General features: G+C 47.7%; 22 non-coding genes across 22 annotated transcripts; all 22 read right to left on the bottom strand.

Moving 5' to 3' along the window:
- Window positions 1–500: 500 nt before the first annotated feature.
- Window positions 501–664, bottom strand: LOC142722395 (U1 spliceosomal RNA). Its single transcript, XR_012874695.1, has one exon. It is a non-coding gene; the product is annotated as a U1 spliceosomal RNA (small nuclear RNA).
- Window positions 665–1,151: 487 nt separating this feature from the next.
- LOC142722394 (U1 spliceosomal RNA) lies at window positions 1,152–1,315 on the bottom strand. Its single transcript, XR_012874694.1, has one exon. It is a non-coding gene; the product is annotated as a U1 spliceosomal RNA (small nuclear RNA).
- Window positions 1,316–1,790: 475 nt separating this feature from the next.
- On the bottom strand, window positions 1,791–1,954 carry LOC142722393 (U1 spliceosomal RNA). The gene has a single exon (XR_012874693.1). It is a non-coding gene; the product is annotated as a U1 spliceosomal RNA (small nuclear RNA).
- A 483-nt stretch (window positions 1,955–2,437) lies between these two features.
- Window positions 2,438–2,601, bottom strand: LOC142722391 (U1 spliceosomal RNA). The gene has a single exon (XR_012874691.1). It is a non-coding gene; the product is annotated as a U1 spliceosomal RNA (small nuclear RNA).
- Window positions 2,602–3,084: 483 nt separating this feature from the next.
- On the bottom strand, window positions 3,085–3,248 carry LOC142722390 (U1 spliceosomal RNA). Its single transcript, XR_012874690.1, has one exon. It is a non-coding gene; the product is annotated as a U1 spliceosomal RNA (small nuclear RNA).
- Window positions 3,249–3,731: 483 nt separating this feature from the next.
- Window positions 3,732–3,895, bottom strand: LOC142722388 (U1 spliceosomal RNA). Its single transcript, XR_012874689.1, has one exon. It is a non-coding gene; the product is annotated as a U1 spliceosomal RNA (small nuclear RNA).
- Window positions 3,896–4,488: 593 nt separating this feature from the next.
- Window positions 4,489–4,652, bottom strand: LOC142722387 (U1 spliceosomal RNA). Its single transcript, XR_012874688.1, has one exon. It is a non-coding gene; the product is annotated as a U1 spliceosomal RNA (small nuclear RNA).
- Window positions 4,653–5,139: 487 nt separating this feature from the next.
- Window positions 5,140–5,303, bottom strand: LOC142722386 (U1 spliceosomal RNA). The gene has a single exon (XR_012874687.1). It is a non-coding gene; the product is annotated as a U1 spliceosomal RNA (small nuclear RNA).
- Window positions 5,304–5,786: 483 nt separating this feature from the next.
- Window positions 5,787–5,950, bottom strand: LOC142722907 (U1 spliceosomal RNA). The gene has a single exon (XR_012875190.1). It is a non-coding gene; the product is annotated as a U1 spliceosomal RNA (small nuclear RNA).
- A 483-nt stretch (window positions 5,951–6,433) lies between these two features.
- LOC142722906 (U1 spliceosomal RNA) lies at window positions 6,434–6,597 on the bottom strand. Its single transcript, XR_012875189.1, has one exon. It is a non-coding gene; the product is annotated as a U1 spliceosomal RNA (small nuclear RNA).
- Window positions 6,598–7,080: 483 nt separating this feature from the next.
- LOC142722905 (U1 spliceosomal RNA) lies at window positions 7,081–7,244 on the bottom strand. The gene has a single exon (XR_012875188.1). It is a non-coding gene; the product is annotated as a U1 spliceosomal RNA (small nuclear RNA).
- A 483-nt stretch (window positions 7,245–7,727) lies between these two features.
- LOC142722894 (U1 spliceosomal RNA) lies at window positions 7,728–7,891 on the bottom strand. The gene has a single exon (XR_012875180.1). It is a non-coding gene; the product is annotated as a U1 spliceosomal RNA (small nuclear RNA).
- A 588-nt stretch (window positions 7,892–8,479) lies between these two features.
- Window positions 8,480–8,643, bottom strand: LOC142722882 (U1 spliceosomal RNA). The gene has a single exon (XR_012875168.1). It is a non-coding gene; the product is annotated as a U1 spliceosomal RNA (small nuclear RNA).
- A 479-nt stretch (window positions 8,644–9,122) lies between these two features.
- Window positions 9,123–9,286, bottom strand: LOC142722869 (U1 spliceosomal RNA). Its single transcript, XR_012875154.1, has one exon. It is a non-coding gene; the product is annotated as a U1 spliceosomal RNA (small nuclear RNA).
- Window positions 9,287–9,769: 483 nt separating this feature from the next.
- On the bottom strand, window positions 9,770–9,933 carry LOC142722857 (U1 spliceosomal RNA). Its single transcript, XR_012875142.1, has one exon. It is a non-coding gene; the product is annotated as a U1 spliceosomal RNA (small nuclear RNA).
- Window positions 9,934–10,408: 475 nt separating this feature from the next.
- On the bottom strand, window positions 10,409–10,572 carry LOC142722845 (U1 spliceosomal RNA). Its single transcript, XR_012875130.1, has one exon. It is a non-coding gene; the product is annotated as a U1 spliceosomal RNA (small nuclear RNA).
- Window positions 10,573–11,047: 475 nt separating this feature from the next.
- LOC142722833 (U1 spliceosomal RNA) lies at window positions 11,048–11,211 on the bottom strand. The gene has a single exon (XR_012875119.1). It is a non-coding gene; the product is annotated as a U1 spliceosomal RNA (small nuclear RNA).
- Window positions 11,212–11,694: 483 nt separating this feature from the next.
- On the bottom strand, window positions 11,695–11,858 carry LOC142722821 (U1 spliceosomal RNA). The gene has a single exon (XR_012875107.1). It is a non-coding gene; the product is annotated as a U1 spliceosomal RNA (small nuclear RNA).
- A 475-nt stretch (window positions 11,859–12,333) lies between these two features.
- LOC142722770 (U1 spliceosomal RNA) lies at window positions 12,334–12,497 on the bottom strand. The gene has a single exon (XR_012875056.1). It is a non-coding gene; the product is annotated as a U1 spliceosomal RNA (small nuclear RNA).
- A 475-nt stretch (window positions 12,498–12,972) lies between these two features.
- Window positions 12,973–13,136, bottom strand: LOC142722808 (U1 spliceosomal RNA). The gene has a single exon (XR_012875095.1). It is a non-coding gene; the product is annotated as a U1 spliceosomal RNA (small nuclear RNA).
- Window positions 13,137–13,611: 475 nt separating this feature from the next.
- Window positions 13,612–13,775, bottom strand: LOC142722769 (U1 spliceosomal RNA). The gene has a single exon (XR_012875055.1). It is a non-coding gene; the product is annotated as a U1 spliceosomal RNA (small nuclear RNA).
- Window positions 13,776–14,250: 475 nt separating this feature from the next.
- Window positions 14,251–14,414, bottom strand: LOC142722796 (U1 spliceosomal RNA). The gene has a single exon (XR_012875083.1). It is a non-coding gene; the product is annotated as a U1 spliceosomal RNA (small nuclear RNA).
- Between the last annotated feature and the right edge of the window lie 106 nt (window positions 14,415–14,520).

Genomic DNA, 14,520 nt, shown 5'->3' with positions numbered 1-14,520 from the left:
AAGATCACCTGTCTGCATCCAACTGCGCCAAAAAACGGATGCACCTCATTGTACGGAGCCGGGGGTGTGCAGGCACCCCAAATTCCATAAGACACAGGCTCAAGTCTAAGCACTTCCAAGATGCACAGCAACCAGGGTATTAGCATATGGGGCGGCGGCTTCTGGTCAGAGCATTGCCGTGCCGATGAAGCATTCCCCACAGTTGCATGCCGTCACCTGTGAGACAGAGAGGAAGGATAGGTTAGGTTAGGGAAAGGCTCGCCATGCCCTGACTTCTTGAAGCCCAGCAGAAAAAGAATCTTCACTGATCACACTGTTGTTCATCCACGAGGGGGAGACAAAGGCTGCGTATACAGCTAAATATAAAGAGATAATATACCACATTTTGGATTGAAAAACAGCTTTGTTGACAATCGGTGGTTAAATCACAAGCATACAAGTACCTCTGACTAGTAACAGTCAGCATTGAATAATAAGCACTGTTTTTCACCAGAGTAAATCAGGGGAAAGCGCGAACGCAGTCCCCCACTACCACAAATTATGCAGTCGAGTTTCCCGCATTTGGGGAAATCGCAGGGGTCAGCACACCCGAAGTGCAATGGATGAGCCTCACCCTGGGAGAACCACCTTAGTGATCATGGTATCTCCCCTGCCAGGTAAGTATGAGTTGCATAGCGCCTGCCAGACAGGCTCCCCTCACAAGAGGCCCTACTAAGTCGCTGAGGATTTTTCCTGGTTTTTGGTCCGAAGCAGGCCAAAGATCACCTGTCTGCATCCACCTTTTTGGATTGAAAACAGCTTTGTTAACAATCAGTGGTCAAATCACAAGCATACAGTATACCGTCAACCAGCCCAATCAATCAATCAATCAATATCTTTGAAACAGGCTCAAAGTAGCACAACATAGTACAGCAAAGGCACAGGTCCTACACTTTACGTTACACTCTGCACTAACATTCAGATAAAGCATCACATAGGAAAGCCACAAAACCAAAGGCAGCTGATAAGGGAGAGAGGAGTATCCAATCCTCTTGGCCACCCAGAGGTCAATTGATGGCTGGCTCGCTCGATCGATCGATCGATCTAGCAAGTATCTCTGACTAGTAATAGTCAGCATTGAATAATAAGCACTGTTTTTCACCAGAGTAAATCAGGGGAAAGCGCGAACGCAGTCCCCCACTACCACAAATTATGCAGTCGAGTTTCCCGCATTTGGGGAAATCGCAGGGGTCAGCACACCCGAAGTGCAATGGATGAGCCTCACCCTGGGAGAACCACCTTAGTGATCATGGTATCTCCCCTGCCAGGTAAGTATGAGTTGCATAGCGCCTGCCAGACAGGCTCCCCTCACAAGAGGCCCTACTAAGTCGCTGAGGATTTTTCCTGGTTTTTGGTCCGAAGCAGGCCAAAGATCACCTGTCTGCATCCACCTTTTTGGATTGAAAACAGCTTTGTTAACAATCAGTGGTCAAATCACAAGCATACAGTATACCGTCAACCAGCCCAATCAATCAATATCTTTGAAACAGGCTCAAAGTAGCACAACATAGTACAGCAAAGGCACAGGTCCTACACTTTACGTTACACTCTGCACTAACATTCAGATAAAGCATCACATAGGAAAGCCACAAAACCAAAGGCAGCTGATAAGGGAGAGAGGAGTATCCAATCCTCTTGGCCACCCAGAGGTCAATTGATGGCTGGCTCGCTCGATCGATCGATCTAGCAAGTATCTCTGACTAGTAATAGTCAGCATTGAATAATAAGCACTGTTTTTCACCAGAGTAAATCAGGGGAAAGCGCGAACGCAGTCCCCCACTACCACAAATTATGCAGTCGAGTTTCCCGCATTTGGGGAAATCGCAGGGGTCAGCACACCCGAAGTGCAATGGATGAGCCTCACCCTGGGAGAACCACCTTAGTGATCATGGTATCTCCCCTGCCAGGTAAGTATGAGTTGCATAGCGCCTGCCAGACAGGCTCCCCTCACAAGAGGCCCTACTAAGTCGCTGAGGATTTTTCCTGGTTTTTGGTCCGAAGCAGGCCAAAGATCACCTGTCTGCATCCACCTTTTTGGATTGAAAACAGCTTTGTTAACAATCAGTGGTCAAATCACAAGCATACAGTATACCGTCAACCAGCCCAATCAATCAATCAATCAATATCTTTGAAACAGGCTCAAAGTAGCACAACATAGTACAGCAAAGGCACAGGTCCTACACTTTACGTTACACTCTGCACTAACATTCAGATAAAGCATCACATAGGAAAGCCACAAAACCAAAGGCAGCTGATAAGGGAGAGAGGAGTATCCAATCCTCTTGGCCACCCAGAGGTCAATTGATGGCTGGCTCGCTCGATCGATCGATCTAGCAAGTATCTCTGACTAGTAATAGTCAGCATTGAATAATAAGCACTGTTTTTCACCAGAGTAAATCAGGGGAAAGCGCGAACGCAGTCCCCCACTACCACAAATTATGCAGTCGAGTTTCCCGCATTTGGGGAAATCGCAGGGGTCAGCACACCCGAAGTGCAATGGATGAGCCTCACCCTGGGAGAACCACCTTAGTGATCATGGTATCTCCCCTGCCAGGTAAGTATGAGTTGCATAGCGCCTGCCAGACAGGCTCCCCTCACAAGAGGCCCTACTAAGTCGCTGAGGATTTTTCCTGGTTTTTGGTCCGAAGCAGGCCAAAGATCACCTGTCTGCATCCACCTTTTTGGATTGAAAACAGCTTTGTTAACAATCAGTGGTCAAATCACAAGCATACAGTATACCGTCAACCAGCCCAATCAATCAATCAATCAATATCTTTGAAACAGGCTCAAAGTAGCACAACATAGTACAGCAAAGGCACAGGTCCTACACTTTACGTTACACTCTGCACTAACATTCAGATAAAGCATCACATAGGAAAGCCACAAAACCAAAGGCAGCTGATAAGGGAGAGAGGAGTATCCAATCCTCTTGGCCACCCAGAGGTCAATTGATGGCTGGCTCGCTCGATCGATCGATCTAGCAAGTATCTCTGACTAGTAATAGTCAGCATTGAATAATAAGCACTGTTTTTCACCAGAGTAAATCAGGGGAAAGCGCGAACGCAGTCCCCCACTACCACAAATTATGCAGTCGAGTTTCCCGCATTTGGGGAAATCGCAGGGGTCAGCACACCCGAAGTGCAATGGATGAGCCTCACCCTGGGAGAACCACCTTAGTGATCATGGTATCTCCCCTGCCAGGTAAGTATGAGTTGCATAGCGCCTGCCAGACAGGCTCCCCTCACAAGAGGCCCTACTAAGTCGCTGAGGATTTTTCCTGGTTTTTGGTCCGAAGCAGGCCAAAGATCACCTGTCTGCATCCACCTTTTTGGATTGAAAACAGCTTTGTTAACAATCAGTGGTCAAATCACAAGCATACAGTATACCGTCAACCAGCCCAATCAATCAATCAATCAATATCTTTGAAACAGGCTCAAAGTAGCACAACATAGTACAGCAAAGGCACAGGTCCTACACTTTACGTTACACTCTGCACTAACATTCAGATAAAGCATCACATAGGAAAGCCACAAAACCAAAGGCAGCTGATAAGGGAGAGAGGAGTATCCAATCCTCTTGGCCACCCAGAGGTCAATTGATGGCTGGCTCGCTCGATCGATCGATCTAGCAAGTATCTCTGACTAGTAATAGTCAGCATTGAATAATAAGCACTGTTTTTCACCAGAGTAAATCAGGGGAAAGCGCGAACGCAGTCCCCCACTACCACAAATTATGCAGTCGAGTTTCCCGCATTTGGGGAAATCGCAGGGGTCAGCACACCCGAAGTGCAATGGATGAGCCTCACCCTGGGAGAACCACCTTAGTGATCATGGTATCTCCCCTGCCAGGTAAGTATGAGTTGCATAGCGCCTGCCAGACAGGCTCCCCTCACAAGAGGCCCTACTAAGTCGCTGAGGATTTTTCCTGGTTTTTGGTCCGAAGCAGGCCAAAGATCACCTGTCTGCATCCAACTGCGCCAAAAAACGGATGCACCTCATTGTACGGAGCCGGGGGTGTGCAGGCACCCCAAATTCCATAAGACACAGGCTCAAGTCTAAGCACTTCCAAGATGCACAGCAACCAGGGTATTAGCATATGGGGCGGCGGCTTCTGGTCAGAGCATTGCCGTGCCGATGAAGCATTCCCCACAGTTGCATGCCGTCACCTGTGAGACAGAGAGGAAGGATAGGTTAGGTTAGGGAAAGGCTCGCCATGCCCTGACTTCTTGAAGCCCAGCAGAAAAAGAATCTTCACTGATCACACTGTTGTTCATCCACGAGGGGGAGACAAAGGCTGCGTATACAGCTAAATATAAAGAGATAATATACCACATTTTGGATTGAAAAACAGCTTTGTTGACAATCGGTGGTTAAATCACAAGCATACAAGTACCTCTGACTAGTAACAGTCAGCATTGAATAATAAGCACTGTTTTTCACCAGAGTAAATCAGGGGAAAGCGCGAACGCAGTCCCCCACTACCACAAATTATGCAGTCGAGTTTCCCGCATTTGGGGAAATCGCAGGGGTCAGCACACCCGAAGTGCAATGGATGAGCCTCACCCTGGGAGAACCACCTTAGTGATCATGGTATCTCCCCTGCCAGGTAAGTATGAGTTGCATAGCGCCTGCCAGACAGGCTCCCCTCACAAGAGGCCCTACTAAGTCGCTGAGGATTTTTCCTGGTTTTTGGTCCGAAGCAGGCCAAAGATCACCTGTCTGCATCCACCTTTTTGGATTGAAAACAGCTTTGTTAACAATCAGTGGTCAAATCACAAGCATACAGTATACCGTCAACCAGCCCAATCAATCAATCAATCAATATCTTTGAAACAGGCTCAAAGTAGCACAACATAGTACAGCAAAGGCACAGGTCCTACACTTTACGTTACACTCTGCACTAACATTCAGATAAAGCATCACATAGGAAAGCCACAAAACCAAAGGCAGCTGATAAGGGAGAGAGGAGTATCCAATCCTCTTGGCCACCCAGAGGTCAATTGATGGCTGGCTCGCTCGATCGATCGATCGATCTAGCAAGTATCTCTGACTAGTAATAGTCAGCATTGAATAATAAGCACTGTTTTTCACCAGAGTAAATCAGGGGAAAGCGCGAACGCAGTCCCCCACTACCACAAATTATGCAGTCGAGTTTCCCGCATTTGGGGAAATCGCAGGGGTCAGCACACCCGAAGTGCAATGGATGAGCCTCACCCTGGGAGAACCACCTTAGTGATCATGGTATCTCCCCTGCCAGGTAAGTATGAGTTGCATAGCGCCTGCCAGACAGGCTCCCCTCACAAGAGGCCCTACTAAGTCGCTGAGGATTTTTCCTGGTTTTTGGTCCGAAGCAGGCCAAAGATCACCTGTCTGCATCCACCTTTTTGGATTGAAAACAGCTTTGTTAACAATCAGTGGTCAAATCACAAGCATACAGTATACCGTCAACCAGCCCAATCAATCAATCAATCAATATCTTTGAAACAGGCTCAAAGTAGCACAACATAGTACAGCAAAGGCACAGGTCCTACACTTTACGTTACACTCTGCACTAACATTCAGATAAAGCATCACATAGGAAAGCCACAAAACCAAAGGCAGCTGATAAGGGAGAGAGGAGTATCCAATCCTCTTGGCCACCCAGAGGTCAATTGATGGCTGGCTCGCTCGATCGATCGATCTAGCAAGTATCTCTGACTAGTAATAGTCAGCATTGAATAATAAGCACTGTTTTTCACCAGAGTAAATCAGGGGAAAGCGCGAACGCAGTCCCCCACTACCACAAATTATGCAGTCGAGTTTCCCGCATTTGGGGAAATCGCAGGGGTCAGCACACCCGAAGTGCAATGGATGAGCCTCACCCTGGGAGAACCACCTTAGTGATCATGGTATCTCCCCTGCCAGGTAAGTATGAGTTGCATAGCGCCTGCCAGACAGGCTCCCCTCACAAGAGGCCCTACTAAGTCGCTGAGGATTTTTCCTGGTTTTTGGTCCGAAGCAGGCCAAAGATCACCTGTCTGCATCCACCTTTTTGGATTGAAAACAGCTTTGTTAACAATCAGTGGTCAAATCACAAGCATACAGTATACCGTCAACCAGCCCAATCAATCAATCAATCAATATCTTTGAAACAGGCTCAAAGTAGCACAACATAGTACAGCAAAGGCACAGGTCCTACACTTTACGTTACACTCTGCACTAACATTCAGATAAAGCATCACATAGGAAAGCCACAAAACCAAAGGCAGCTGATAAGGGAGAGAGGAGTATCCAATCCTCTTGGCCACCCAGAGGTCAATTGATGGCTGGCTCGCTCGATCGATCGATCTAGCAAGTATCTCTGACTAGTAATAGTCAGCATTGAATAATAAGCACTGTTTTTCACCAGAGTAAATCAGGGGAAAGCGCGAACGCAGTCCCCCACTACCACAAATTATGCAGTCGAGTTTCCCGCATTTGGGGAAATCGCAGGGGTCAGCACACCCGAAGTGCAATGGATGAGCCTCACCCTGGGAGAACCACCTTAGTGATCATGGTATCTCCCCTGCCAGGTAAGTATGAGTTGCATAGCGCCTGCCAGACAGGCTCCCCTCACAAGAGGCCCTACTAAGTCGCTGAGGATTTTTCCTGGTTTTTGGTCCGAAGCAGGCCAAAGATCACCTGTCTGCATCCACCTTTTTGGATTGAAAACAGCTTTGTTAACAATCAGTGGTCAAATCACAAGCATACAGTATACCGTCAACCAGCCCAATCAATCAATCAATCAATATCTTTGAAACAGGCTCAAAGTAGCACAACATAGTACAGCAAAGGCACAGGTCCTACACTTTACGTTACACTCTGCACTAACATTCAGATAAAGCATCACATAGGAAAGCCACAAAACCAAAGGCAGCTGATAAGGGAGAGAGGAGTATCCAATCCTCTTGGCCACCCAGAGGTCAATTGATGGCTGGCTCGCTCGATCGATCGATCTAGCAAGTATCTCTGACTAGTAATAGTCAGCATTGAATAATAAGCACTGTTTTTCACCAGAGTAAATCAGGGGAAAGCGCGAACGCAGTCCCCCACTACCACAAATTATGCAGTCGAGTTTCCCGCATTTGGGGAAATCGCAGGGGTCAGCACACCCGAAGTGCAATGGATGAGCCTCACCCTGGGAGAACCACCTTAGTGATCATGGTATCTCCCCTGCCAGGTAAGTATGAGTTGCATAGCGCCTGCCAGACAGGCTCCCCTCACAAGAGGCCCTACTAAGTCGCTGAGGATTTTTCCTGGTTTTTGGTCCGAAGCAGGCCAAAGATCACCTGTCTGCATCCACCTTTTTGGATTGAAAACAGCTTTGTTAACAATCAGTGGTCAAATCACAAGCATACAGTATACCGTCAACCAGCCCAATCAATCAATCAATCAATCAATATCTTTGAAACAGGCTCAAAGTAGCACAACATAGTACAGCAAAGGCACAGGTCCTACACTTTACGTTACACTCTGCACTAACATTCAGATAAAGCATCACATAGGAAAGCCACAAAACCAAAGGCAGCTGATAAGGGAGAGAGGAGTATCCAATCCTCTTGGCCACCCAGAGGTCAATTGATGGCTGGCTCGATCGATCGATCTAGCAAGTATCTCTGACTAGTAATAGTCAGCATTGAATAATAAGCACTGTTTTTCACCAGAGCAAATCAGGGGAAAGCGCGAACGCAGTCCCCCACTACCACAAATTATGCAGTCGAGTTTCCCGCATTTGGGGAAATCGCAGGGGTCAGCACACCCGAAGTGCAATGGATGAGCCTCACCCTGGGAGAACCACCTTAGTGATCATGGTATCTCCCCTGCCAGGTAAGTATGAGTTGCATAGCGCCTGCCAGACAGGCTCCCCTCACAAGAGGCCCTACTAAGTCGCTGAGGATTTTTCCTGGTTTTTGGTCCGAAGCAGGCCAAAGATCACCTGTCTGCATCCAACTGCGCCAAAAAACGGATGCACCTCATTGTACGGAGCCGGGGGTGTGCAGGCACCCCAAATTCCATAAGACACAGGCTCAAGTCTAAGCACTTCCAAGATGCACAGCAACCAGGGTATTAGCATATGGGGCGGCGGCTTCTGGTCAGAGCATTGCCGTGCCGATGAAGCATTCCCCACAGTTGCATGCCGTCACCTGTGAGACAGAGAGGAAGGATAGGTTAGGGAAAGGCTCGCCATGCCCTGACTTCTTGAAGCCCAGCAGAAAAAGAATCTTCACTGATCACACTGTTGTTCATCCACGAGGGGGAGACAAAGGCTGCGTATACAGCTAAATATAAAGAGATAATATACCACATTTTGGATTGAAAAACAGCTTTGTTGACAATCGGTGGTTAAATCACAAGCATACAAGTACCTCTGACTAGTAACAGTCAGCATTGAATAATAAGCACTGTTTTTCACCAGAGTAAATCAGGGGAAAGCGCGAACGCAGTCCCCCACTACCACAAATTATGCAGTCGAGTTTCCCGCATTTGGGGAAATCGCAGGGGTCAGCACACCCGAAGTGCAATGGATGAGCCTCACCCTGGGAGAACCACCTTAGTGATCATGGTATCTCCCCTGCCAGGTAAGTATGAGTTGCATAGCGCCTGCCAGACAGGCTCCCCTCACAAGAGGCCCTACTAAGTCGCTGAGGATTTTTCCTGGTTTTTGGTCCGAAGCAGGCCAAAGATCACCTGTCTGCATCCACCTTTTTGGATTGAAAACAGCTTTGTTAACAATCAGTGGTCAAATCACAAGCATACAGTATACCGTCAACCAGCCCAATCAATCAATATCTTTGAAACAGGCTCAAAGTAGCACAACATAGTACAGCAAAGGCACAGGTCCTACACTTTACGTTACACTCTGCACTAACATTCAGATAAAGCATCACATAGGAAAGCCACAAAACCAAAGGCAGCTGATAAGGGAGAGAGGAGTATCCAATCCTCTTGGCCACCCAGAGGTCAATTGATGGCTGGCTCGCTCGATCGATCGATCGATCTAGCAAGTATCTCTGACTAGTAATAGTCAGCATTGAATAATAAGCACTGTTTTTCACCAGAGTAAATCAGGGGAAAGCGCGAACGCAGTCCCCCACTACCACAAATTATGCAGTCGAGTTTCCCGCATTTGGGGAAATCGCAGGGGTCAGCACACCCGAAGTGCAATGGATGAGCCTCACCCTGGGAGAACCACCTTAGTGATCATGGTATCTCCCCTGCCAGGTAAGTATGAGTTGCATAGCGCCTGCCAGACAGGCTCCCCTCACAAGAGGCCCTACTAAGTCGCTGAGGATTTTTCCTGGTTTTTGGTCCGAAGCAGGCCAAAGATCACCTGTCTGCATCCACCTTTTTGGATTGAAAACAGCTTTGTTAACAATCAGTGGTCAAATCACAAGCATACAGTATACCGTCAACCAGCCCAATCAATCAATCAATCAATATCTTTGAAACAGGCTCAAAGTAGCACAACATAGTACAGCAAAGGCACAGGTCCTACACTTTACGTTACACTCTGCACTAACATTCAGATAAAGCATCACATAGGAAAGCCACAAAACCAAAGGCAGCTGATAAGGGAGAGAGGAGTATCCAATCCTCTTGGCCACCCAGAGGTCAATTGATGGCTGGCTCGCTCGATCGATCGATCTAGCAAGTATCTCTGACTAGTAATAGTCAGCATTGAATAATAAGCACTGTTTTTCACCAGAGTAAATCAGGGGAAAGCGCGAACGCAGTCCCCCACTACCACAAATTATGCAGTCGAGTTTCCCGCATTTGGGGAAATCGCAGGGGTCAGCACACCCGAAGTGCAATGGATGAGCCTCACCCTGGGAGAACCACCTTAGTGATCATGGTATCTCCCCTGCCAGGTAAGTATGAGTTGCATAGCGCCTGCCAGACAGGCTCCCCTCACAAGAGGCCCTACTAAGTCGCTGAGGATTTTTCCTGGTTTTTGGTCCGAAGCAGGCCAAAGATCACCTGTCTGCATCCACCTTTTTGGATTGAAAGCAGCTTTGTTAACAATCAGTGGTCAAATCACAAGCATACAGTATACCGTCAACCAGCCCAATCAATCAATATCTTTGACACAGGCTCAAAGTAGCACAACATAGTACAGCAAAGGCACAGGTCCTACACTTTACGTTACACTCTGCACTAACATTGAGATAAAGCATCACATAGGAAAGCCACAAAACCAAAGGCAGCTGATAAGGGAGAGAGGAGTATCCAATCCTCTTGGCCACCCAGAGGTCAATTGATGGCTGGCTCGCTCGATCGATCGATCTAGCAAGTATCTCTGACTAGTAATAGTCAGCATTGAATAATAAGCACTGTTTTTCACCAGAGTAAATCAGGGGAAAGCGCGAACGCAGTCCCCCACTACCACAAATTATGCAGTCGAGTTTCCCGCATTTGGGGAAATCGCAGGGGTCAGCACACCCGAAGTGCAATGGATGAGCCTCACCCTGGGAGAACCACCTTAGTGATCATGGTATCTCCCCTGCCAGGTAAGTATGAGTTGCATAGCGCCTGCCAGACAGGCTCCCCTCACAAGAGGCCCTACTAAGTCGCTGAGGATTTTTCCTGGTTTTTGGTCCGAAGCAGGCCAAAGATCACCTGTCTGCATCCACCTTTTTGGATTGAAAGCAGCTTTGTTAACAATCAGTGGTCAAATCACAAGCATACAGTATACCGTCAACCAGCCCAATCAATCAATATCTTTGACACAGGCTCAAAGTAGCACAACATAGTACAGCAAAGGCACAGGTCCTACACTTTACGTTACACTCTGCACTAACATTGAGATAAAGCATCACATAGGAAAGCCACAAAACCAAAGGCAGCTGATAAGGGAGAGAGGAGTATCCAATCCTCTTGGCCACCCAGAGGTCAATTGATGGCTGGCTCGCTCGATCGATCGATCTAGCAAGTATCTCTGACTAGTAATAGTCAGCATTGAATAATAAGCACTGTTTTTCACCAGAGTAAATCAGGGGAAAGCGCGAACGCAGTCCCCCACTACCACAAATTATGCAGTCGAGTTTCCCGCATTTGGGGAAATCGCAGGGGTCAGCACACCCGAAGTGCAATGGATGAGCCTCACCCTGGGAGAACCACCTTAGTGATCATGGTATCTCCCCTGCCAGGTAAGTATGAGTTGCATAGCGCCTGCCAGACAGGCTCCCCTCACAAGAGGCCCTACTAAGTCGCTGAGGATTTTTCCTGGTTTTTGGTCCGAAGCAGGCCAAAGATCACCTGTCTGCATCCACCTTTTTGGATTGAAAACAGCTTTGTTAACAATCAGTGGTCAAATCACAAGCATACAGTATACCGTCAACCAGCCCAATCAATCAATCAATCAATATCTTTGAAACAGGCTCAAAGTAGCACAACATAGTACAGCAAAGGCACAGGTCCTACACTTTACGTTACACTCTGCACTAACATTCAGATAAAGCATCACATAGGAAAGCCACAAAACCAAAGGCAGCTGATAAGGGAGAGAGGAGTATCCAATCCTCTTGGCCACCCAGAGGTCAATTGATGGCTGGCTCGCTCGATCGATCGATCTAGCAAGTATCTCTGACTAGTAATAGTCAGCATTGAATAATAAGCACTGTTTTTCACCAGAGTAAATCAGGGGAAAGCGCGAACGCAGTCCCCCACTACCACAAATTATGCAGTCGAGTTTCCCGCATTTGGGGAAATCGCAGGGGTCAGCACACCCGAAGTGCAATGGATGAGCCTCACCCTGGGAGAACCACCTTAGTGATCATGGTATCTCCCCTGCCAGGTAAGTATGAGTTGCATAGCGCCTGCCAGACAGGCTCCCCTCACAAGAGGCCCTACTAAGTCGCTGAGGATTTTTCCTGGTTTTTGGTCCGAAGCAGGCCAAAGATCACCTGTCTGCATCCACCTTTTTGGATTGAAAACAGCTTTGTTAACAATCAGTGGTCAAATCACAAGCATACAGTATACCGTCAACCAGCCCAATCAATCAATCAATCAATATCTTTGAAACAGGCTCAAAGTAGCACAACATAGTACAGCAAAGGCACAGGTCCTACACTTTACGTTACACTCTGCACTAACATTCAGATAAAGCATCACATAGGAAAGCCACAAAACCAAAGGCAGCTGATAAGGGAGAGAGGAGTATCCAATCCTCTTGGCCACCCAGAGGTCAATTGATGGCTGGCTCGCTCGATCTAGCAAGTATCTCTGACTAGTAATAGTCAGCATTGAATAATAAGCACTGTTTTTCACCAGAGTAAATCAGGGGAAAGCGCAAACGCAGTCCCCCACTACCACAAATTATGCAGTCGAGTTTCCCGCATTTGGGGAAATCGCAGGGGTCAGCACACCCGAAGTGCAATGGATGAGCCTCACCCTGGGAGAACCACCTTAATGATCATGGTATCTCCCCTGCCAGGTAAGTATGAGTTGCATAGCGCCTGCCAGACAGGCTCCCCTCACAAGAGGCCCTACTAAGTCGCTGAGGATTTTTCCTGGTTTTTGGTCCGAAGCAGGCCAAAGATCACCTGTCTGCATCCACCTTTTTGGATTGAAAGCAGCTTTGTTAACAATCAGTGGTCAAATCACAAGCATACAGTATACCGTCAACCAGCCCAATCAATCAATATCTTTGACACAGGCTCAAAGTAGCACAACATAGTACAGCAAAGGCACAGGTCCTACACTTTACGTTACACTCTGCACTAACATTGAGATAAAGCATCACATAGGAAAGCCACAAAACCAAAGGCAGCTGATAAGGGAGAGAGGAGTATCCAATCCTCTTGGCCACCCAGAGGTCAATTGATGGCTGGCTCGCTCGATCGATCGATCTAGCAAGTATCTCTGACTAGTAATAGTCAGCATTGAATAATAAGCACTGTTTTTCACCAGAGTAAATCAGGGGAAAGCGCGAACGCAGTCCCCCACTACCACAAATTATGCAGTCGAGTTTCCCGCATTTGGGGAAATCGCAGGGGTCAGCACACCCGAAGTGCAATGGATGAGCCTCACCCTGGGAGAACCACCTTAGTGATCATGGTATCTCCCCTGCCAGGTAAGTATGAGTTGCATAGCGCCTGCCAGACAGGCTCCCCTCACAAGAGGCCCTACTAAGTCGCTGAGGATTTTTCCTGGTTTTTGGTCCGAAGCAGGCCAAAGATCACCTGTCTGCATCCACCTTTTTGGATTGAAAACAGCTTTGTTAACAATCAGTGGTCAAATCACAAGCATACAGTATACCGTCAACCAGCCCAATCAATCAATCAATCAATATCTTTGAAACAGGCTCAAAGTAGCACAACATAGTACAGCAAAGGCACAGGTCCTACACTTTACGTTACACTCTGCACTAACATTGAGATAAAGCATCACATAGGAAAGCCACAAAACCAAAGGCAGCTGATAAGGGAGAGAGGAGTATCCAATCCTCTTGGCCACCCAGAGGTCAATTGATGGCTGGCTCGCTCGATCTAGCAAGTATCTCTGACTAGTAATAGTCAGCATTGAATAATAAGCACTGTTTTTCACCAGAGTAAATCAGGGGAAAGCGCAAACGCAGTCCCCCACTACCACAAATTATGCAGTCGAGTTTCCCGCATTTGGGGAAATCGCAGGGGTCAGCACACCCGAAGTGCAATGGATGAGCCTCACCCTGGGAGAACCACCTTAATGATCATGGTATCTCCCCTGCCAGGTAAGTATGAGTTGCATAGCGCCTGCCAGACAGGCTCCCCTCACAAGAGGCCCTACTAAGTCGCTGAGGATTTTTCCTGGTTTTTGGTCCGAAGCAGGCCAAAGATCACCTGTCTGCATCCACCTTTTTGGATTGAAAGCAGCTTTGTTAACAATCAGTGGTCAAATCACAAGCATACAGTATACCGTCAACCAGCCCAATCAATCAATATCTTTGACACAGGCTCAAAGTAGCACAACATAGTACAGCAAAGGCACAGGTCCTACACTTTACGTTACACTCTGCACTAACATTGAGATAAAGCATCACATAGGAAAGCCACAAAACCAAAGGCAGCTGATAAGGGAGAGAGGAGTATCCAATCCTCTTGGCCACCCAGAGGTCAATTGATGGCTGGCTCGCTCGATCGATCGATCTAGCAAGTATCTCTGACTAGTAATAGTCAGCATTGAATAATAAGCACTGTTTTTCACCAGAGTAAATCAGGGGAAAGCGCGAACGCAGTCCCCCACTACCACAAATTATGCAGTCGAGTTTCCCGCATTTGGGGAAATCGCAGGGGTCAGCACACCCGAAGTGCAATGGATGAGCCTCACCCTGGGAGAACCACCTTAGTGATCATGGTATCTCCCCTGCCAGGTAAGTATGAGTTGCATAGCGCCTGCCAGACAGGCTCCCCTCACAAGAGGCCCTACTAAGTCGCTGAGGATTTTTCCTGGTTTTTGGTCCGAAGCAGGCCAAAGATCACCTGTC

This window comes from Rhinoderma darwinii, unplaced genomic scaffold (genome assembly GCF_050947455.1).
Source record: "Rhinoderma darwinii isolate aRhiDar2 unplaced genomic scaffold, aRhiDar2.hap1 Scaffold_536, whole genome shotgun sequence".
NCBI lineage: Eukaryota > Metazoa > Chordata > Amphibia > Anura > Rhinodermatidae > Rhinoderma > Rhinoderma darwinii.
This window is presented reverse-complemented; position numbering and strand designations above follow the sequence as displayed.